Here is a 24,598-nt window from a genome sequence, read left to right on the forward strand (position 1 = left end):
TAACACCTACTGTATATATAGATAACACAGGACCCACCATACACTCTCCCATAGAAGTCAAGGACTCCCTTTCTGTCCATTATGTCTATTGTCCATAAATCTGCTGTACAGCACAGAAAGTGTCAGACTATTGTTAGGCTTAGGGCTCACTCACACGGGTGTATTTGGCCCACATATTACATGCAGCCCACGGACGACCGTGTTAGTGAGCCATAAGTGACCAGAGTGAAAACTGCAAGATATTAGGATTTTTAAAATACATACATTGTGACATGGAAAAAAATCTGCAAAAATTAAACCAAATATGTTTGACATAAAAACGTGATTGAACCCTAAACGTTTGCCCTGGGTGAAAATTCGCCTTAACAGTCAGCAGATTGATAAATAAATTTCATTTATTTCATTACAACAAGACTGTACTGAGCTCTTATATGTACTTGGCAATTGAAAATATGATCATTAGTATTAACGGCTGTCCGGGAAGGTCTAGAATTGCATGTTGAAACAATGGGTCATTTTCTGATCATAACATTCCCTTAAAATGAGAACTGGACATAATGCTTCATTTTACCAGTGGTGATGAGTGAAGGAGAAAGGAATACTTAATTCTGGGTTCCCTTAAGCCCCATTTACACTTCATGATTATCGCTCAAAATTCGTTCAAACGATGCCTTTTGAGCAATAATGGTTGCGTGTAAATGCTACCATCGTTTGCTTTTCCGCTGAACAATGATTTTTAGTTCAGCATAAAAACCATCGTTCTGCCAGCCAGCTGATAGCAGGGACCGCACGCTGTGATTCTCCATGGAAGTGCTGATAACATTGTTTTCAGCTGCTGACCCATGGGAGAACAATGGAGCTGTATGCAGATAACAGACCACCCGCTGTTAACTGCATACAGCGAAGGGAGCTTCATTTACATGCAAATGCAGGATCCCGATTGATAAGTTTATCTTCAGGGAACTCTGTTAAAAGCAACATGTTAGTTTGGAAATGCCGTCCATTGTGCAGGCAGAATGTCATAGAGCAGGATGAGCTGAGCAGATAGATATATACATTTGTGGGAGTAGATTCGGTGCCGACGTATGACTGCAGCCTAAACTGTAGGAGAAGATTGTAATGCCAGGAGCTTCTGCTCGCCCCTGAGTGTTACCTGTGAGAGGTGTGAGGACAGGGGTGGGCCCTGCCGGTGAACAAGGATGAGCAGGACTTCAGCTGGGTTGGATGTGCTGTAACACGTGTGTGTGACTCCTCATATTAAGGCTGTTCAGGCTGTAAGGCAACGTGGACAGAAATGATTCCTGCAGACTTGGGATCTGCTGTTTGCACAATCAGGTGTGTGCAGTTTGTACTTTAGACACGTCATGCTACAGTAAGTGGGTGTCCACCAGAACAATCAATAGCTGCTCAGAAGTAAGTGTTAGGGCAAGAAGAAGATCCTGTTTCTTTGTTTCTTTCCAAATACTTTGTACCTAAGCTGACAATGGAGCAACCCTCCACCTAAGGAACTGTCAGATCATTTGTTTATTATGTATCCCAGCCTGGAATATATTACGTATCGCCGTGTTTTGACATGTATCCTTTTTTGGAGAAGCGACCGTAGTGTAAAAATGATGCAGCTGTATATCAACAATATGACTATTTTTTTTTATAGATTAGTAAAAATAGAAACCACAAAAACATGTAGGCTGGGTTCACACGGGGCGGATCTGCTGCGGAATTTCCCTGCAGAGTTTCGCTGCGGCAAATCTGCCTGCAGCTACTAATCCCGAGATTAGCCAGACGTAACGATATTTGTCAAAAATCTCGTCCACACGGGGCCGACAATGCATCACGGAAAAGCCGGCGCTGCAGCGCGGATTCCCGGGACACAGCATGTCAATTCTTTTTTTTTTTCATTGCAGCCTCGCTCCTCTCTGTAAGAGAGCCGGCCACAATGGAAAAGCATGCGACAAAGTCGCTCCAAAACCCGCAGCTAAGTGCCGTGGGTTTTGAAGCTGCGCTTATCCCGCGGGAATCTCACAGTTTCTCGCTGCGGCAAAACTGCGAGATTTCCGCAGTGAAAGCATCCCGTGGGAACCCAGCATTACAGTTGGCACACACTTCACAAATCATTTCTTTGTAAACAGAAGTCAGTTTATTTTGTAACTTGTTTATTTTAACTCCTTTGGCGGCCAGGACATAGCGGTGCGCTCTGTAAAGAGACCCCCCGGCGGTCTGGATTTTTAAAAATATACGAAATTAAGTTGTTTAAAACTTTTCTAGCAGTGCCCATGATCTGCAGTGGGCACTGATAAGCCAGCTTTCATGACAATCTGCAGGGTCGCAGGACTGTGGTGCAGTCATACGACCCTGAAGACTGCTTGGAAGAGGATCTGGCACCTATTTTCCATTTATCCCTCCTGGACATTGCAACCTGTAAGTTAATACAGAAGTGGCCCTTTAAGAGGGTGGAGAAAAGCTTTGAGAGGATCAGCGAATGTGCACAGTGTCGTATCATCCACTGGTACTTCGTCCACAGTGAGAATGAGAGCACAGTGGTTATATTAGTGGCCTCAGTGGTGATCATGGCAGCTAAGGAGAGTGTGGCAATAGTAGTGTTAGGCGATAAAGAGAGCAGAGGCCAAAGCAGACACCCTTTTTGCTGGGGGATTGCTCTACTGGAGGCTGGCTTGGTGGACAATGTCCTGCAACTGGGTGAGTCCCCGGCCGCCAGTATTGTGAGAAAGGTAGATGCAGATCTGCACTAAAATTTGCAACAAAATCTGCAGCAAATCAGCGAAATGTAAATGTACCCAAAGGTTACTCCAAGTGTTTTTGAAGCAAGAATGGCATTAGGGGTCCCCAGGAGTGATAACATCTTTCAGAGTTCTTCTGTGGTAATATGGTTGGGAAGCACTAGTCTGGAAACCAGTGAGCTGCCATTGTGGGCAGACCACGTAACTGCAATGGAGCCCAGGGCAGAATGGTCCATCCTCCTTTCTATCACCAGTTTTTTTGGACCCACTACCGCTCATCCACCTTAGCACTAAGTTTTACAAGTATACCTCTCACAGTGTTGTCAGTTTCCAGACGTTAGGCGCTCTACATGGAAAATAACATTTTCTAGTCTACAGTACATGCAGAGGGTGGAGAGAAGTCAGGTTATCCTTCGTGTAGAGCACCCTGAACCTCTGACAGTACAGTGAATAAGAGATCTAGTTGTAGAACTGTTGCTGCATGCCTGGAGGTTTGAGGAGCAGGTGAGTGGACAGACACTATTACTAAATAGGGCTAGGACTACATAGGGGTTACTACCATTAAATAGGGCCACAGAAGGGGCCTTATTACTAATTCGAGCTACAGCAGGGGCACTACTAGTAAATGGGTTCACAGAGAGGGCACCATTTCTAAATGATGCCACAGATGGGGCACTGTTACTAAATCGGGCCACAAAGGAGGCATTATTACTAAATAGAGCCACAGAGGGGGCACTATTAGTAAATGGGGTCACTAATGGGACACTATATGGCCTTAGTCAGTAAGGCCACAGTGGGGGCATTATTTTAAAAAGGGCCACAGAGAAGGCACTCATACTAAATGGGGCCACAGAGGAGACATTATTACTATTTTTAAATGGGGGGAGACTGAGAGGAGGGAATAACAGCAGGTTGAGGAGAATGCACAGCGACAAATCGTGGCTGGAAGAAGTCTTCAAGGTGGTCTTGGACTGGATAGATAAGACAACGAAACAGACGTCACTAATCAGACACCACTTGTGTTCACTAGAGGTAACTTTTTGGTAATCCCTATCACTGAGTATAACTTGGTGACTGCAGTATTTAGAGGTACAGTATATTATAAAAGCTGCCTTATGGAATATACATGTAAATTGTTTGGAGGGGCCCAGTTCTAGGTCTTGCTATGGGGTCCTATGAATAGTATATACGCCCCTAAGTCTGGACAATCATATGATGCCGGAAGCCTTTCCCTCAAAGGAGCTTCTAGTGTTGTAGATCTGTCCAGTAAATCGATTTTAGTGGTTTAAGTAGGATGTATTCACTCAAATGAATTTCACGTATCAGTTCTGTCTAATTGCGAGGACAGAACTCACACGTGAAAAGAACCCTTGAATGGGTTAATTCATATGTGATTTATCTCTCTGCCTATTTTTGTTCAAAAATCGCCCATTATTTCCTGTGGAATCACAAAAAATCACATCACAGTCGCATGCCATGCAATTTGCATGCAAGTGGGATGCATTTTTTATGATTTTAACTATTGGAAGTACATACGTTTTTTTGTTGTTTTTTTTCACATGCGTGAAAACACAATTACAGTGATGCAGTGCATTTTAACTCCAAAACACATTGCAGAAAATAGCAGGTAAATCGAGTGCAATTTACATCAGATTTTCATGGACCAACATCACACTCACCCATGCGAATACAGCCTTAAGGGCTTAGTCAGACGGGCGTTTTTAGCCGCGATTTGCGCATGCGCATGCGTCCGGCGATTTTATAAAACCATTGCTTTGCAATGGTATCGGACACATGAGCGCTTTTTATGCGCTCATCCGATAAATTATGGAACAGAAATCGCAGATCGCACCTATCTGCGATCTGCGATTCCTGTTCTCTTCTCTATATGCGCTCAATGGGGCCGGCGGCAGCAGCGCCGACCCCATTGAGAACATATAGTAGACAAATCATTCTCCTCTGCCACAGCTGTAACAGCTGTGGCAGAGAAGAACGATGTTTGCCCATTGAATTCAATGGAGCCGGCAATACAGCCGCTCCATTGAAAGCAATGTGCTGCCGGCGTGCGCGGGGTGAATTGTCGGGAAGGGCTTAAATATATAAGCCCTTCCCTGCAATTCATCCTAAAATGTGTTAAAATAAAAAAAAATTGTATACTCACCTTTCCGCTGCAGCCGGAGTCCAGCCGCGGCCACTGTCAGTTCTCCTGAACTGCTTCTCGGCACTATTCAGCCAGCGGGGCTTTAAAATCCCCGCCTGCTGAATGATCTGCCTCTGATTAGTCACAGCCCTGACCAATCAGAGGCTGAAAACACTCACACACCCATTCATGAATTCATGAATGGGTGAGTGACTGCTGCCTCTCAGCGCTGAGCCAATCAGGGGCAGGTCTGACTCACATCCATTCATGAATTCATGAATGGGTGTGAGTGAGACATGCCTCTGATTGGCTCAGCGCTGAGCCAATCAGGGGGCAGGTCTGACTCACACCCCCTTCACACCCACTGCAGGACGGCCGCGCGGAGCTCCGGCTGCCGGGAGAAGGTGAGTATATATATATTTTTTATTTTTACACATTTTAGGATGAATTGCAGGGAAGGGCTTATATATTTAAGCCCTTCCCGACAATTCATCCCGGGCTCGCCCGCAGCGCATTGCTTTAAATGGAGCCGGCTCTATTGCCGTCTCCATTGAATGCAATGCGCTGGACAGCTCCGGCCCGTTTCTAATGAAACCGGTCACGCGATTTGCGGATGCGCATCCGTCATGCGATCCGCAAATCGCGTGAAAAAACGCCCGTGTGACTAAGGCCTTAGGCTGGATTCACACGAACATATATCGGCTCGGTTTTCACGCCAAAGCGAGATACGTCGTCCTCATCTGCAGGAGGGGGAGGATGGAGGAGCCAGGAGCAGGAACTGAGCTCCCGCCCCCTCTCTGCCTCCTCTCCACACCCTCTCTGCCCCTCTGCACTATTTGCAATGAAAGGAGGTGGGACGGGGGCGGGGCTAAGTTCCAAGAATTAGCCACGCCCGTCCTGCCTCTTCCCATTGCAAATAGTGCAGAGGGGCGGAGAGGAGGCAGACAGGGGGCGGGAGCTCAGTTCCTGCTCCTGGCTCTTCCAGCCTCCTCCCCCTGCAGAGAGAGACGACGTATATCGGCTCGGCGTGAAAACCCAGCCGATATACGTTCATGTGAATCCAGCCTTAGGGTATATACACAAAATCCATCTGTGCGGCTTTTGACTCAAAAATCAGCTATGTATCCACAGCTGATTATGCTCACCTCCCAATTCTTTGCATTCTTAGTCCATTATTTTACCCGGTACTCATCGACCTCTAGTGAGTGCAGCGCCGATGGTCAGGCGATGTACAAGTGGTATCATCTGACCAGCGGCGCTGCGTTCACTACAGGCCGCCGAGTGCTGATAGCATGAAGAATTGGGAGGCAAGCACTGTATCTGCTGAATTCAGCTGCAGATATGCGGCTGATTTCGAGTCACAATCCACAGGGTGGAGATGATTTGGCTCAATTTCGGATGCTGAATTGCTGAATTTGACGCAGAACTTTCCACTGCATCGCCGCCCCGTGTGAGCGTACCCTTAGCGTGTATTCACAAAGGCCAGAAGTGTATTGTCTTGTCAAAAGTTTAAAACCTAGGCTAATGGTAAGTTTGCTTTATGCTGGTAGAATAAGTGCTGCTAGAATCTAGAAGAGGCCACAAAAGAGTGGAATTCTAATAGAACTGCTAGCCACCTAACTGCATTCCTTTACCCGCATGGCTTTTTTAACCTCTTGGTAATGAGCCTGTTTTTTTATGATTGCAAGAGCCATAAGATGTTGATATATCCATAGAGGGCTTGATGTTTGGGACAAGTTGTATTTTTTATGACAGCACTCTGGTATTGTATAACTTTTATTTGTGTTTTGGATGGAAAAATCCCTCAGAAATCCCACCGTTGTGTTTGAGTTTTCACAGCGTTCACAATTCTGTAAAAATAGTATGATAACTTTCTTATCTGGATCAGCGTGATTTCTGCGATACCAAGTTTACAGAGATTTTTTTATTTACTACTTTTACACAAAAACACCTTTTTTAAAGAAAAACAATTGAAACTACTAAGAAAAATGGTAATCCTGGCATTAGTTTTTAAAATTATTTCTACGGTGTTCATCACGTGTGATAAATAACAAAATATTTTCATTGTCTGGGTCGTTACGAACATGTGCTGGTTTTTTTTCAAAATTTTATTTGGTATTTTATCATTTAAAAAAAGTGTTTTTGTAAGGAAAAATGCATACTTGTTTAAAACAGTTTTTTTTTCTTAAATTAAACTTTATTGAGCTTTTTTTTACGCTATTTTTTTAGTCTGTCAAGTGAATTTGAAGAAGTGATAGATCGATTGCTAGTATAGTACACTGCATTACTTAGAGCCCATTTAGATACAACAATTATCGCTCAAAATTCGCTCAAAAGACATCTTTTGAGTGATAATTATTGTGTGCATTTACACGGAAAGATGATTGCTCAAAATTCGCTCGAACAGTAGTTTGAGTGACAGTTTTGAGCGTTCACTTTGCATAAGTGTGTAAATGAAGGCTCACGCTGTATACAGAGGACAAGCGGGACCGCTATCTTCTGCATACAGCTGTTGTCTTCTCGGAGCGCTCAGCTGGTATACAGCTAAGCGCTCTGAGCAGGGTATGCAGAACGCAGCTGGAGCACGGTCTTCTGCATACTCCTACTGTGTTCACGGAGCACTCAGCTGGTATACAGCTGAGCACTCCAAGCGGGGTATACAGAAGACAGTTGGAACTCTAAAAACTCACTGCGCAGTCCTGATAAGACTCATCGTTCTCTTTCAGCATGCTGAGACAATGATGAGCAAATCGTTAACGAAACTGCACGATGTCCATGCGTTTAGACCCAAAGATTCTTGCTTAAAAGACAGCTTTGAGCGAATTTTGAGCGAAAATTGTTAAACCTATACCAGCAGCCTGTTAGACTCTGCCTGAGGCAGGGTGCAATAGGCTGAGTCACCTGGCAGGTATGGAGGCCTTTGTTAGACTTCCAGCTGCCATGGGAACCCATTGGTACCTTGCTATCACACTGCAGGGTGCTGATGGGTAACAGAAGGATCCGCTTCCCTGTCATTTACTTAAATCCTGCAGTTGCTATTGATTTTTGCATAAAGGGGTTAAACTGCTAGTGTCTGAGATTACTACAGGAGCAGGAGCCTGGCTGTCAGTAGTCAGCTAAGCCGCAGCCTTAAAAAGATGTATACGCAAGTTAAAAGTGCATTATTGAGGTCAGTAAAAAGGTGTATCGCCCGCCACTAATGACATCATTGAATGGCTGTGATTGGCTCATCGAGCGACGGTTGTGATTGGCTGAGGCTGAACCAATCACAGCAATCTTTCTGGAGGCGGGGTATTGAACCCACATTACCAGGAAGAGAATGCTCTGTCACCGCTGAGGTCGATACGGAAGACTGACAGGAAGCGGAGGAGTTAGTCATTGGACGTAGAGGAGAGAGGAAGCAGTGTGTGGAGCTGCAGCAACTAAGAAGTTACCAGAGGTCGGGAGGTGGAGTAGAGTGACTGGAACAAGCCACAGCGAGGAGTAGAGAACCGAAAAAGCAGACTTCTCAACAGTGAGTGTAACTTGCCCCTGTGTAACTAGGTGAAAGTGGGAATACAGTCAACCCGGCACCAGTCTCTCCATACTTCTACAACCCCCAGATAACGGAGACTGGTGGGCTCATTTTCCAGAATAGAGAGAGTTGAGGAGTTGATATGTGTTACTCTTACAGACAGAGAAACTGTTGAAGTTAATGTTGTTCTGAGGATCTGCAAAGTGTGAATTGTTAGTTGACCCTTTTCAAGTGTTGAGTAAACTTGCCCCTGTGTAACTAGGAGACAGTGGGAGTGCAGTCAACCTGGCACCAGTCCCTCCATACTTCTACAATTAACCATCTGGAACAGCTAAGTTCACAGAAATGACAAACTACAACAGTTCAGAGAATAACTCAACTAGCTAAACTCCATCTATAGTAAAGGGCCATTTACACATAACGGTTGTCACGCAAAATTTGTTAAAATGAGCAAAAAAGCGCACTGTTCTTTTACTTTTCATTTTAGAATCTGATGCAGTGAGTGAGGATTAAGCAATGATGATCTGCCTGTCTAAATGATCCACACAAGCACGAACAACCAGCGGTGAAGTCACCCACTTGTGCGCTCGTTTAGACAGCAGCTGTCCCGTATAAATGTACCATAACACCGTTCATGGCAGTACATTTGAATCATCTCAGCTCAGGGCTGCGAAGGGTGAATTTTAATCATCTCCGTCCTGGCTCGCTTTTCACCACACCCTCATCAAATGAATCCACAAGCATCACACTATAATTTTGTCAGTTCACACTTCGCTTGAGGCCCTTTTAAACAGTAGAATTATTGTGCAGATAATCGTAAGGGTGAACGCACACGGGCGGATTTCAATGGCGGAATCCAGAGCGGGTGATGGCTCCAGATTTTGCAGCAAATACCACCCATAGCATGCTATGGTAAAGTGACACTTAATTCTCTGCTCTGCCGTGTGCATGTGGCCTTAGAGCTTATTCACACAAGTGTATATCGGACAGTCTTTTCATGGCCAGCTGATGTATGCAACCATCTGATGCATGGGCTCGGCGTATATGCCGTCAGGCAAGGGGAGACAGCTTACGCCCTCCACCTCGCCGGCTCCTCTCCCCTCCCCTACGGCTGTTTGCTATGGGAGGGGGCGGGACAGGGGCAGAGCTAAGTTCTGTCTCCCTCCCCGCCCCATGTCCACAGCCAGCAATGGGAGGGGTGGAGCTTGGCTCTACTCCGCCCCCTCCCATTGCAAACAGCCAGGGGGGAGGGAGTTTAGCGGTCACACTGCTAAATTCCCTCCCACCTCACTTCTCCGGATGCTGTCATTGGCTCCCAAAGGAGTCTATGGCATCGGCCGTAGTCTGGCCAGGAAGATAGTTCTAAAGATAGGACTATCTTTCCTGCCTGGCGTAAAAGCGCCCGGGCAGGCGCTTTTACGCTGTGGGAATAAGCCTGTGTGATCTGATGCATTGAAATTCGTGAAAACGGCGGCCAATATGCGCTCATGTGAATATGCCCTTAGATTGTAAGTGGGCCTTTTGTAACCAAGAACAACTTTTATGATTTCTTTTGTAGCAAAGACCTGTTTCTAATGTTTCCATAATACTCTGCTATATGAGTGTAATGTATTTACCGTACACTAGGATATAACTACATATGTGTGTGTTCAGTCAGCGTGTGCAGAACAGAGTGGGAGGGGGAACCAGCAGCAGAGAACATCTGTGTGACATAAATTTTTGTTCATGTTATCAACAACCCCCCCCCCCCCCGCCATAAGAAAGCATATTTGCTCTCTTATTGTCACACATGGGGGTCTTTTTTTCATCCAGAAAAGTAATAAAAAGACGTGAACTTGCTCATCTAACCACAATTTAACCACGAGGATGCTGCAGCCATTGCTGACTATGGTATCTAAACAATGTTGTAGAAAAAAAAACTCCTTTCCCGCTTCCACAAGTGTCAAACAGCTACATTGATGAAAGAATACACTTCTGAACACTCGAAGACAAAAGTGGATACAGTTTACTGGTTCGTAAGTTATGTCACTGCATTGTGAGCAGCGCTGAGCGCACTACCTGCTTCCCGTATACCTCGAGGTATTGTCTGGCCCAGGAACACACCGCGGCACATATTACAGAGTTCGTACAATGACTGCTACATGCTGAATGTTTGCACAGAGTAGCACTACGAAGAGTAAACATAATAAATTCAGGTACCCGAGCTCAAACATTTTACTCATTTTAATACATCAGGACCTTCCAAATCCAACAGGTCTTTCCAGTTTGCAGACGCAGGCATGACTCTCACCCGGTCGGATTCACATTTTTAATGTAAAATATTTTCCCCTTACTGTTTTACTGCTATTGTTCTCTCAAGGCTCTTTGTAAGAAACACGTCTACTACACGGCTGCCTGACAGCTCTCTTTCTCTAATGGTTTTGAAGCACCTACATATAGACCCACTCCATGTTTGAAGCAACTTTACTTCTAGGGGTGGCTTCCCAAGGACGTATTTGCACATGTAATTTGCAGAGAATAGAACCCATTGATTTCAATAGATTCATTCTCACTTTTGCTTTTGCACACACACTGCAATAAAAAAAAACTAAATGTTCATGGCACCATAGGAGTCATTGGGGGTTGCACAAATGCACATCCGATACCCAAGTAATTGCACAGTATTGCTGTACAATTTCACAGAAAAAGAACACATCCGGAACTAATGAGGCTACATAGCCTTTTAAATCATGGGACGGGTGTGCCCCACGCCATTTAAAATGTGCCTGCCAGTGCAAAAAGTACAGTAAAATGTACAGAAGCGTGACGTTCGTGGCACAAAAACATCACACTAACCTGTGAGTTTTTATGCATATGATTGTGGGAAGCCAACCTAAGAGATTCAGACTCATAACAGCCCTCAGGAGATTTACTGAAGGCGCTTTTAGATGGAACGATAATATGCTGCGGTGGCATGAGGAGAGGCTGCTGGGGCGGCAAGAGGAGAGGCTGCTGGGGCGGCAAGAGGAGAGGCTGCTGGGGCGGCAAGAGGAGAGGCTGCTGGGGCGGCAAGAGGAGAGGCTGCTGGGGCGGCAAGAGGAGAGGCTGCGGCGGCGGCAAGAGGAGAGGCTGCGGCGGCGGCAAGAGGAGAGGCTGCTGCAGCGGCAAGAGGAGAGGCTGCTGCAGCGACAAGAGGAGAGGCTGCTGCAGCGGCAAGAGGAGAGGCTGCTGCAGCGGCAAGAGGAGAGGCTGCTGCAGCGGCACGAGGAGAGGCTGCTGCAGCGGCACGAGGAGAGCCTGCTGTGGCAGCGGTGGAAGGAGAGGCTGCGGTGACAGGAGAGGGAGCGGCGGCAGGAGGAGAGCCACAGGTCCTACCAGCAGCGTCTGCATTGATTTTTTTTTTTTTTTGCCTGGCCTGGAGGGTTTGGGTTACTTTTCCTGTTAGGCTTACATATAATGTAAGCCTCACAGGTAAACAAACCCTAACCCTCCAGCCCAGGCAAAAATCAATACAGATGCTGCTGCTAGGAGCTTAGAGAATTCCGCCAATCGGGAGCTAGTGGCGTGACGGGCGTTCCTCAATGCAAGCCCTGTCAAACCCCTAGCTTCCGGTGGTGTCCAGGTACAACAGTACCGTTTTGCCCATTGTTTTCAATGGCAGACCTTGCATCGCACTGCGTGCACCTAGCATGTGGTGCGATGCTACCGCCGGCCGCACTGAGAACAATGGGAGATGTGATGCGAGAGCAAGCAGAAAGATAGGACATGCCACAACTTGTTTTCTGCATCGTGGTGCAGTGCGGGAACAAAACGCTTGTATGTGTGACCCCATTCAAAAGAACAGGGTTCATACTCATGCGTCTCGCAACGCACAAATCTCACGCGATTTTCTTGCCCGTGTGAAGGCGGTCTAAGAAAAGGAATTTAATCTATAATAGTTGATTTAATAAGGAGAGAGCGAGGAAAAGAAAATAAGGAGATACAATACATCTCAAGTAGCAGAGTCTTACTCAGCTTCGACTCTCCTGTGGAGTCTGTATTGCTGAGCGTTGCATCCCAGAAAACCCTTGCTTGGCATAAATTCTCGAAATGACTTCCAATGCCTACATAAAGGCACTTGAAAGCTTTTTGCAGTGCTGGATGCTGCTAAAATGCCTCCCCCTCCCTTTTTTCCCCAGCTCCCATAGGAATCTATGGGAGCTGCCGCGTTATATCGGTCAAAAGATAGAACCAGAAATATCTTTTTGCCCACCGTATAAGTGTCGGCGCGTATTTCGGTCACGTATGTTCCATTTTTTTTATAGTGCGACATTTTTACACACCGTATATTCGTACGTGTGAATGAATACATTGGAAACCAATGCCTCAGATGGTCGCGTGAAACATGCCCAATATAGGCCCCCTGCACACGGGCATTGCAAAACGCAATCCTATGCAGACGGCCGTGATTTGTCTGCGTGAAAATACACACGGAAAACAAATCGCGGCATGTACTGTGACTCCTGGTTTCCCTGGCTCCGTTCTGCGCTTGTACCGGCTGGGCGGAAGCTGACACATCACAGAGCTGGAGCCGCGGGTGAAGTTGAGAGCCGCACTGGTCCCTGCAGGGGTGCGGGTTGGGTCCCGCTGCGAGAATTCTTGCAGGGGATCCAGCCCGGCCGTCTGCAGGCGGTCATACGCTCATGTGAATAAAGCCTCATGCAGACAATCGTTTTCCCAGCAACAAGCAGTTTTTTGTTTAAAACCTAGGTTAGAGGTAAGCTTGCACCATGGTGGCTGAACCACTACACGGATCTAGTTGAGACTTTTTACAAAACAGTAACTTTATATGACGATATAACTTCTAGCCACCCGACTGCATTCCTTTAGGCTGGGTTCAAACAGCAGGTTTGCCTGCGGCCGCTAACCCCTGGATTGGCCAGCCATGTGGCCGAGATCTCTCAAAAATCACATCCACACGGGACGGCAAATCCATCGTGGCAAAGCCAGCAGAAGCCGGTATTGCGGTGCGGATTCACCAGCCGCAGCATGTCCATTCTTTTATTCTGTTTTCTCCCCTGGGTCCTTGGTTGTGATTAACAGCCGAGGACTTGACCTGCCCCTGCTAGATTTAAGGAACAGGAGCTGTAATCCCGCTTCGTATTTTTACTATCACCTGGAATTACAGCCCAGGACCAAGTGCTGTAAATTTACTGTGCCAAGTCCTTAAAGGGGTTCTGTCATTAGAAAACAAAAATTCTATACTTACCTATTCCTCCCCCGTCAGTCTTCTTACTGCATCTTCTCCCCACTGATCTTCTGCAGTCTCCCAAGTCACCTCACCTCCAGCCGGGCGATTCTTCTTCTTCCAGTTACGAAGCATATATTCTCTGCATTCTCCTTCCTGCAGGGCAATGTACCAGGTCACTAGTGATGTAGCGTTCATAGCCTAACAGGGAGTGCCGAGCTATTGCTGAGACTGCGCATGCGCACTGCCTCTCTGCAATAGTATATGAACTCTCACGGCGAGACAGCGTGCATGCGCAGTCTCGGCAATAGCTCGGCATTCCTTCCTAGGCAGTGAACGTTATGTCACTAGTGATGTAACCCTCACTGACCTGCTGGAAGAAGAATGAGAGAATGGACGCTCCATAACAGGAGGAAGAGGATCCAGCTGGCTTGCAGTGAGGTGACCCAAGGGACTGGAGAAAATCAGCGAGGAGAAGATGCAATAAGAAGGCTGACGGGGGAGGAATAGGTAAGTATTGATTTTATTAAAGGAGATGTCTCGAGGAAGCAGTTAAATTTTTTTTTTGCCCAGTCCCCCCCATTAAGTACACATTACTAAGCCCCCCTGTAAATGACATTTCTAGCTGGTTTGTACTTACCGTTCCAGCGTTTCAGCAACTTATAAAGTTTTCTCAAGATGGCCGCCGGCTCTTTCCCCGTCGCTCGCTGCAGCCCGACGTGCGCGCTCCCGAGACGCCGCCAGCTGTGTCTCCATGGCAACCGGACGCATCGCAGCCGCCGACCAGACGCCCCGCAGCCGCCGACCAGACGCCCACCGCCAGGCAGCAGGTAACCGGCGCTAGCCCCCGGCTCCCCAGCGCTAGACCCTCAGCCCAGGTGAAGGCCCCGGAGCCCAGCGCTAGTTCCCCCGGCCTAGCGGCAGCCCCCCCCCCCGGCCTAGCGACAGCCCCCCCGGCCTAGCGGCAGCCCCCCCCGGCCTAGCGCTAGTTCCCCCATCACAGCGGCAGCCCCCCCCGGCGCAGCGACAGCCCCCCCCCCGGCGCAGCCCGGCGCAGCGGCAGCCCCCCCATTGCAGCGACAGCCCCCCCGGCCTAGCGCTAGTTCCCCCATCGCAGCGACAGCCCCCCCCCCCCCCGCAGCGCTAGTTCCCCCATCGAAGCGACAGCCCCCCCCCCCCCCCGCAGCGCTAGTTCCCCCATCGCAGCGACAGCCCCCCCCCCCCCCCCCGCAGCGCTAGTTCCCCCCCGACCCATCACTTACCTGGGACGCTTCTCGGGGCTGCTGGGCTGGGCTGGGCTTCTCCGCTGGGCAGCTCCAGTTTCTGCACCTTCCTCTAACAGAGGAAGGTGCAGAATGGCCGCTGCAGCGCGCTCCCGAGCAGTGACAGCTCGTCTGCGCATGCGCAGAAGAGCTGTAGCGGGGAGCACACTGAAGCGGCTCGTGCTGAATAGAGAAGACCAGACTGCGCAAGCGCGTCTAAAAAAGCAAGCTGCCAGCGAATTTAGACGGAACCATGGAGACGAGGACGCTAGCAACGGAGCAGGTAAGTGAATAACTTCTGTATGGCTCATAATTAATGCACAATGTACATTACAAAGTGCATTAATATGGCCATACGGAAGTGTATAACCCCACTTGGTTTCGCGAGACCACCCCTTTAATTTATTTTTTTAATGACAGACCCCCTTAAAATTTTATCATATAGTTTTTGAATCCCCTGGGATATCACAAGCTCGTTTGAATACACCCAAAGGTATCGTCAAACTCTGCTAACCATCTGCCTTCTCTTCGTAGATTATGCAGTTTGCCCATAAATGCTATGCTGTGCAGTTTACCTATTACATCCATAGCCCAACATGTTCTGGGGTTAGTGCGTGCGAACAATATAACTTACAGGATGTCTTCTGAGAAGTACAGCGGTGTATCAGTTATGCCTTCTGTGAATACCAACTTGGTATTTAAGAATAGCATCCAAATGCAACTCCCTCAGGTCTTCCCCCTTGTACTCGAATGTAGTTGATGTAACCAATTCAGTTTAACATTTGATATAATCCTTTAATGCCTCAGACTATAAAGATACCAGATATGAGCGTGTGACTTGTTGACTGATGCAGCCATTACTGCTAAGAACAAAGCAGTCTGAAGCCTCCCTTACCTGGCGTCTATGTGCCATCTGTACATGGTGGTGGAGCAGTTGGGTGCACATTATTTTGGTTAAGATTAAGAGCAGAAGGGAAGCATTCATTTAGTATCACATGGACACAATGGGGCATGGCTCAGCAGCATTCTGATAGGGAAATATAAAAGGACTAAGGTTGGGACATCGAAAACCGATATATGGCTAATGCTTGGCGATACTTTCCATCCATATTGTTCTGTCCGATATATCGGTAACATCGATAGTTTAAGGCGATATAATATTGATTTTTGTAAAGTAGTAACATGTCTTGTGGTCCGGTGACCAGATCCTCCTTCTTTACATTCCGCCCTTTCCTTTGTGTTGTACAGGATGTAGTTTTGCTCGCAGCACTAATGAACTTATAAACAAGTTCTAGAAACTTCTGGAAAGTGTCAGGTGACTCTTTGTCACCAATAAGGTTTGCTCCAGGCAAAATGACTCTCAGAATAGTGGGGTCTTCGGCCCTCCTCCACATGCGTTTGTTCATGGTGTTAGACGCAGGCTCCGAACGCTTACATCTAACGCGATGGCTGTGGGCAAGGCTTTCTAAATGAAAGCATTTCCACATGCAGATGGAGGGCTGCGCTGAACGCACAAAGGTCGCATCCAGAAAAGGAGACGCGACATGTTGTGCGTTCAGCATCCAATACGAACGCAGTGCCCATAGAAAAGATAGGAGACCCATCTAACGCAATTATAATTGTGTTCGGGGCACTGCGTTTGCGTTAACAGGCCCTGCATTGTTTACAAGTTGCCATGGAGACCGTTGTTCCCTCAGTGGCAGCTTGGAAAAAAAGCTGGTGAAATTCTGTCTGCTGGAAGGAGCGTTGTGAAGGGAGAGCATACGAGCAAATTAATGTTTCGTGGCTCATTAGATAACGATTATTGGGGCCAATGATAAAAAGCTTCTTTTCATATACCTCATTTTAATTCTATGTTTCATCTGTATTTTTTTATTTTGATTTGTAACTTTAATATATTTTCACAATGTTATTAATAGTTATAAGTTAATAATAAATTCAACAGTTTAAAGTTTTAACTAGAGATGAGCGAACGTGCTCGGCCCCGCCCCTTTTTCGCCCGAATACCGCGATTTTCGAGTACTTCACTACTCGGGTGAAAAGTACTCGGGTGCGCCGGGGGGCGGGGAGAGGCGTGGCGGCGTGGGGGGTAGCAGCGGGGAACAGGGGGGAGCCCTCTCTCTCTCCCTCTCCCCCCCACTCCCCGCTGCAACCCGCCGCGCCACCACGGCGACCCCCGAATTTTTTCGCCCGAGTACGGAAGTACTCGAAAATCGAGGTATTCGGGTGAAAAAGGGGCGGGGCCGAGCACGTTTGCTCATCTCTAGTTTTAACCCTTTCCAATCCGCTGTCTGACGTCTGAAGACATTATGATTTAAGGCTGTACAGCTCTGTTGTTGGAAGACGTCCGTCGGGGTTCTCTTACTGTTTATTGCCAGCCGCTCTGCTGTTGGAGCCTATCCAACGTGTCACCTCATGCAGTACTGGCTTTAGCCAGCAGATAGCACTGTTATATAATAGCTGAAAAAGAGTAAGCCCCCTAGAAAAAAACAGGATACAAATTAGATTGGAAAGGGTTAAAAGAAAACTATATTTTCTTTGCTGATTGTGTTGCTTTATTAACCCCAGACCTGTTTTATTTTTATACAGCATTTTAAAAAGTCGAAATATCGATAGTTTTCAACCAATATTTTACAATAATCGATAGTTTGTTCAGCAATAGTCGATACTATCGACATTTTTGTGTCGATGTCCCAACCTTTAAACGGACACTAATTGCAGGACATTCTTTCTGGGAACGGGTGCCCAAAACGTGTAGATTGCCTGTATTGTGTCCACATCCATATCTCTTTTACTACACCAAGGTGTCCTTGCTGGCCTTAGAATGCTTAATGACAAGCCCAAACATGTTATGATTTTGAAAGTCACCTTCAGAAAATACTTATCTCCATGAATATAGTTACTAATTTTTATAATTCTACTTTTTTTTTTTTTTTAATGTCACTAATATACCTGAAAAAGGTTTTATCCACCTCCTTACGAGTGTGTTCATATGTAGCTGAACTGCTGCGTATTCTGGCATGAATTTTGGTGCAGATCTGCAGCAGATTTAGCCCCTTCAATTTGAATTCAGTTGAATAGGTGAAATCTTCATCCAATCAGCTATGTGTGAGTGCACTCTAAAGTAGTTTTCCAGCTTTCAACTATTGATGGTCTATCCTTGGGATAGGTCATCATTTGTTGACTGTCAGGGTCCACCGCATAAGATCCCCGTTGAATAGCTGTTCACTAGGCTAGTGCGCTAGTGTTAGGAGGTGATGTGTTGCTGGAAAACCGTGACCACTGGAGGGCATACATTTTCCCACTTTTGGGTCAAGGGGTTAAGTACTTCTGCTAAATTTCTGCTCTTACATATAAGTTCACTAGAGATAGTCCAATCAAGACCAGGCATGTTGAAGTCATCCATTCTTACAATATTTCCCTCCATTTGAGTAAGTGAATCAACCAACAGGTTATCATAATCCTCCATCTGCCCGAAGGTCTATATACAGCACAGATTCTAATCACAGTTCCCTCTTAGTATTTAAGCCAATGCAGGAAGTTTCTCTTTGTGTGTACTTTGAATCACCATTGTTTTAAAAGGATCCTTGACATAAAAGGTCAGTCCACCGCTCTTTCTTTCTACTCTGCCTTTTCTATACAATGTGTACCCATGTATGGCTATTTCCCAATCATTAGAATCCTCGAACCATGTCTTTGTTATCATATTCAGATTTAAATTATCCCTAGATATGACAGCCAATAGCTATGAGCATTAGTACACATTGGAGAACACTTTTTTTTGTTCACAAGATTTTTATTGAAACTTTCAGGGTAATAGAAGAAACATGAATGCAAATGAAACATCAAAGATATAGTAATAACATAATTGTGTAACTTGTTGTATTGTCTTTTGCTTTATAATAATTGACTCAAATTTTCATATGAACTTAGAGGGAGTAATTTTGCTGGTGACATGCCACCTCTCCGTATATCCCTCTCAAATATGAATATACCTGAAGCCCTGGTTATGATAACCGGAAAAAGGATCCACATATTGTGTTATTCTTCCATTGCTTAAGTTACATCCAATCCAAACATAAACTAAAGTAAGAAAGGAAGGAAGGAAGTTAAAAAAAGAAAAAAACAATTAAAATGGGGGAGTGGGGTGGAGGTAAAATAGATAGAGAATAATATTTTGTGTGATTTGGTTGGGGTTCTGTATCACTGTGAGACTATTTTAAAGTTGAGCTCTTGTAGCCTACTTGATATAGTCATCTTATGAGACAGTATGTAAGATTTAGACCAGAGCTCTCCAGAGAAAGACCTACCCAATGCCCTCTCCAACTAGGCTCAAAGCTCTCAGTCTGTTAATTTAGTAGCAGTCCATAGACTATAGAAATCACATATCTAGGTGCTTCATGGGGCGATACACAACTTCTCAAAAGGGGTAAGATCTACTGTTAAATTTGATCTAGGGGTTAATACAGCTACATAGTTGAAAATATTGGAACCAAGATCCAGTTGGTATATCTAAATTACCCTTTAATTCAAGAAGAGTTCTCAGACCCCTGGGGCCCATGACATTTCGCATCCAAGAGGAATGAAAGGTAATGTTGTGGTAGAGTGGTTGGTAACTGGGCATTACCAACTAATGAAGTGAAACGGCCAGGTTGTGAAATCACATGGCTCTGTCTAAGAAGTGGAGAACATTTTTTTGTTTTATTCTCACCAACAGCATTAACTTCATCTACCATACCAACAACCATGATTCTGGAGTTAGCAGCACGCTGCTTCATCCTAATTATCCTCAAATTAAATCTGCCCCTTCAACTTGTTTAAATGTCTTAAAAAATTCTGAATTCCTCACCAAGAACTTCTTTGAAGAAAGTGATGGATAAAATGTGATGTATGCAAACCTTCCTTCTTGCACAAGTCCTTATTACAACACCTACTAGCATCACCACTAACTGTTGGGGTTACACCACTGTTTTAACCACACATTAAACCCGGAGATATGAAGCGCCTTGTTTCCTCTGATTACAGATCGGCAAAAACGTCTGAAAATGGAATTGAACTTGTAATTTTTGCAAAGCTCGTGGCTAAGGGGCTTTACAATTCTCTTTGTACTGAAAGTAAATCTTTTAGGTCGCCTGCAGACGAGCGGGTCAGACCCCGCATGCAGGATTCCCACGGCAGAGTTCGACCTGGTGCCCAGCCGGTGACCCCTGCTTACCTGTCCGGCATCTTCTCCTCTGCTGCTGACATGCCGGCGCACATGTGCAGTACAGAGGATCACTACAGCGATGACGCGGCTGCCGCAACCATTCTGCGGTGATGGTTGCAGAATGGCCGCAGGACGGGGGGCTTCTATTGACTTCAATGGAAGTCAGCCGTGCATTGCACACACAAAATGGCAGCATGCTGCGATTTCTCCCCCGCGAGCAGAAAATCACAATCTATTTCCGTTCGTAGGCAGGAAATCGCATATTGTCATAGTATGCTATGGGATGGATTTGCTGCAGAATACAAAGGCGGAATCCCACACCAGATTTCGCAATGCAAATCCGTTCGTGTGCAGGAGGCCTTAGGGACAAATCATGGGTTCTTTTTTTATATATTCATTTTTTTTTAAATCAAAAATAAATTTTTTCCCATACAAATAGTAAACAAAAAGAATAATAAAACGTACATTTGGTAACATAGATATACAAAATTAAGAATAAGATATTGGTATGGGCTTTTACAAATCAGCCAAGGTGACTTCTGTGCTGGGATATAACTTAAGTTACTCTCTAGCCAGACCTTTAAAGCGTGTCTAAACTTTTTTCTTTTTTGTTAGATGGTCTAGCATTCATATATTCGAACCAGCAATTATTATTAACTGTTTTGATTACATCGAATATAGAAAAAATGGAGTTGCTGCTCCAACGTTGAGCATATTTATTCTGGATGCAATACAAATATGAAGAATTGTGTGAAAAGTATTAGGAAGTTGATCAGTATCTATGCCTAATAAGGTCGTAGCAGGGTGAGGTTGAATTTGTACGCTACTCATATTTGACATCAATTGTAATATCTGGTACCAAACATTTGACATACACTTTTGGTGATAATGACCTTATAACAGAGTACTATCTGTTGAACCACATCTCTAGCAGCGAATAGCTTACACCTTATTAAGGATAGCTGGAGTAAGATTCCATCCATACAGGATTTTACAATAATTTTCAATATGGTTAGTAGATCCAAAAACAGAAGTGTGCGCATTACTAATCATCTTAATTCTAGTTTAAGTCATGTTTCCATTTCTTTTTAAATCCACAGAAGGGGTCGGAGGGGATTAAAACTTCCATAGTTGGATGAGGGTAGCAGGCATCAAGTTTAGAATGGATGTCCATTCTTAAAGGGGGTGGAAAAGGTTTTGACAAATGTTGGAGATATTTATAAAAATCTATTGTGGGTATTTGAAATTTAGAAACAAGACCCAAAAATGACTGAAAACCCTTTTTAGATGAAAATTGATTGATTTGTAATAAACCTAAGGATTTTCATTTGGAAAGGTGAAGATTTTCAACAGCAACCTCCAGAATGCCTATGTCAGATTTATGTAAGGAGAAGGAAAGCATTTTTTTCTTCCTTGATATCGCATTCCAAACATTTGTTAAAGCTTTTAAGGTAGGCGAATTGCACAGCGGTGCTATCACTCACCCAAAATACGGCAGATGGCTTCCTCAGCAGACCTGCACTGGAGGGGTGAGTGCAGCCAACCAGCCCCTGGAGTGGTGAGTGCCGTCAATCACGCACTGGGGGCAAAACCTGGCTGTCAAGCAGCCTAACTGTTGGCTACACCCACCACTTTCGGTGGCGTCAAGGTACACCAGTATCGGCAAATTGGAGGGGAACGTAGGTCTTACAAAAGATGAGTTTAGTAGTTGGGTGTTAAGGGGATGTATGCCTAGCAAAGAGTTTTCGATTGAAAGCCAAGCCCTGGAACAATCATTAAATCATAGGGATCTAAGCAGATCTAATAGATTATAAAATGCTAAATCTGTTTGTTGGTGTCGTATATAAATCCACAGTTCTGTTCCAATTTGAGTGAAATTTTGCCTGAGCGTTCTTCAGCACCAGCGACGAATACTGGCGTAATTAAAAATCAAAAACTCACCGACTTTCTCTGTGATTTTTGTTGCCCATAGCAACCAATCACAGCTCAGCTTTCATTTCTTATATTGCTGAGGTAAAATGAAAGCTCCGGGTTGTTGGTTGTTTGGTCTAGAAGCTCTCCAGAGTTACCTCCTCTCTGGCCTTACCTGTATGTTACCTATTTCTAGGAACATTAATTAGTTACATTTCTAAGCTTATACACCGGCAGTATTTAGTAATTATCAGTTAAGCCTACATAAAGCATATAAATGTCATATGCATATAAAGTATTATATGGAGAGATAAATACATATATACAGAGTACATTTGCCCTAATATACCATGTTTCCCCGAAAATAAGACACTGTTTATATTAAATTTTGACCCAAAAGAGGCACAGTGTCTTGTTTTCGGGGGTGCGCAAACTCACCTCTCAGCTGGCCTCTGTGTTCCCCCGCAAAGCGGCAGGCTGCTTTGTAATCCTCGCCACTGATATCTCTCTATGGTAAATGGGGCTTTGAATTCTTCCGCTTCCAGCAAGTAAGTGCTGTGATTGGATCAAGCGCCAGCCAATCACAGCCATTCAGTGATGTCATTCACTGAATGACTGTGTATGATCGAGACCTGGCTGCGCTCAATCCAATCACAGCACTTACTTGCTGGAGGCGGGGAAATTCGAAATCCTGTTTATCAAAGAGAGATGACAGGAAGGAGGATTACAGAACAGCCTGCCGCACCGCCGGGGAGACAATTGCGGGAGTCCCAGATGTGAGGTAAGTATTGCCTTTTTTTTTTACCTAGTGTGTCTAGGGCTTATCTTTGGGGGAGGGCTTTTATTTTAATCCCCCCTGAAAATCAGGGTACTGCTTATTGTCAGGGTTGGTCTTATTTTTGGGGAAACACAGTAGTTATGGAGGCACAACCATATATATATGTATATATAGACATAAACATTTTGCACTAAAAGACAATTATGCAACCAATCTTTTTCTCCAAACAAAATCCAGCTTCTAATTATCTATTTTATTTTTCCCAGCTTCCCCTTCTGCATATGCCTTCGATTCAGACCCAAGCTAATTAGGTTCTTCATGTGAATTGACCTTGAATTCTTCTTAATCGCTCCATGCTAGAGCCAAGCCACCTGCATATACGTTTTAGCAGAGAGAGAAAAGTCAAAAATAGCGTTTGGATAGAGAATGCAAGATGGCGTATCATTATGCCTCCTCTCACACCACCAAAATCTTACCCAACCGAGAAATCCCTTAAGTCCTTACGTCTCTTTAGTTCAGACTTAATAGTTGAAATAAGGGATTTTAAATGAATGCCAAATAATTTGGAAGTAGTAAATGTCAGTGAAATCCCCAAGTTTTGGAAGCGGTCTTCAGCCTATTTAAATTTGTTGCCATCAGACAGCCCACTGGTTCTAAGATGGACCACCAAATCAACTTCCCTCTGTGCCATTTTGCAAGTGAACCACAGTTTTAGCTAGAAAACCATGTGGCCATTAATCCGTTAGAAAACAGTGCCCATTTGCAGTAAAACTGGCTATTAGAGTGGTTTGCATGTCCTGAGGGTCTGCAGTTGGCAGCGCATGCTGGGAGTTATAGTTCCCTATGGATAGGGAAGGGATGACAGGAATTTTAAAGTGAATGTATTTTAATTACCTACTATGAAATGGTACGTTTTCAGTAGCAGACTGCTGTCTGGCCCTTGCTTCAAAACTGTTTCTATCTTGGGACCCCTCTCAGTGCCTGCTTTCTGGCCCTTGCCTTGAACTAATGGCCCTCGAAGCTCTGTGAGACAGTAAGATGTGCTCAGTGCCAGGCTACAGCCAATAGCAAGAAGCTGCAAGATGTTTGGTGATGGGGACCCCGCAGTCACATCATGCCTAGGAGAGAAGACCCTGTGCCAATGTGCCTAAATATCGTCAATAAATAGATAAACTAGTCAGTTTCTTATATGAAAATATAGAATGGCTGAGTGCTGTAAGCTGCCTATTTGTATGTAGTGCAGGTGGGTGGGGGCTGGGGGCCCAATCCTGCTCAGGGCCCATCAGGGGATCTACCTGCTTCTTTGGGGGGACAGTCCGAATTTGCACCAGTAACATAGTATCAGTGTATAAAGCTGAGAAAAGACATATGTCCATATGTACTCCGCAGTGTTGATCCAGAGGAAGGGAAAAAAAACAATAAAGGTATAAGCCAATTTTTCGAATTTTAGGAGAAAAAAATTCCTTCCTGACTCCAAATGCGGCAATCAGAATATATCCCTGGATCACCAACTCTTCTGAAGTAATCGGTGATATAATGTAATATTGTATCGCACACGAAAAGCGTCCAGGCCCTTATACTCTTTTAGTTTCAAAATACTTTATTCAGGAGTCAAACATATAAAGTACAACTTTTTTTTTAAATATTCAAGAGTGAATTTCCCCTCGCAGGGGGTGTAACATAACAAACAGCATTAATCCTATTCCTAAATTGAGTGTACTATTCTCTTATCCAATTTAATTCTAACAATATTATTCCTTAGACTCTCTCTCCGGTTTTCACTAGAAATATTGTTTCAACAAAAAACAAACAAACAAAAAAAAATAAAAAATAAAATAAATAA

At 45.1% G+C, this 24,598-nt stretch overlaps 1 protein-coding gene across 1 annotated transcript in view; it reads left to right on the forward strand.

Annotated features, from left to right (window-relative positions):
• Positions 1-8,270: 8,270 nt before the first annotated feature.
• NPB (neuropeptide B) overlaps positions 8,271-24,598 on the forward strand; it is a 116,998-nt gene continuing 100,670 nt past the window's right edge. Inside the window, exon 1 of the mRNA XM_066586885.1 lies at positions 8,271-8,392. The gene's annotated coding sequence lies outside the window, so the exon portion shown is untranslated. The remainder of the gene's footprint in view (positions 8,393-24,598) is intronic.

Source organism: Eleutherodactylus coqui, chromosome 13 (genome assembly GCF_035609145.1).
Source record: "Eleutherodactylus coqui strain aEleCoq1 chromosome 13, aEleCoq1.hap1, whole genome shotgun sequence".
In the NCBI taxonomy this organism is placed as follows: Eukaryota; Metazoa; Chordata; class Amphibia; order Anura; family Eleutherodactylidae; genus Eleutherodactylus; species Eleutherodactylus coqui.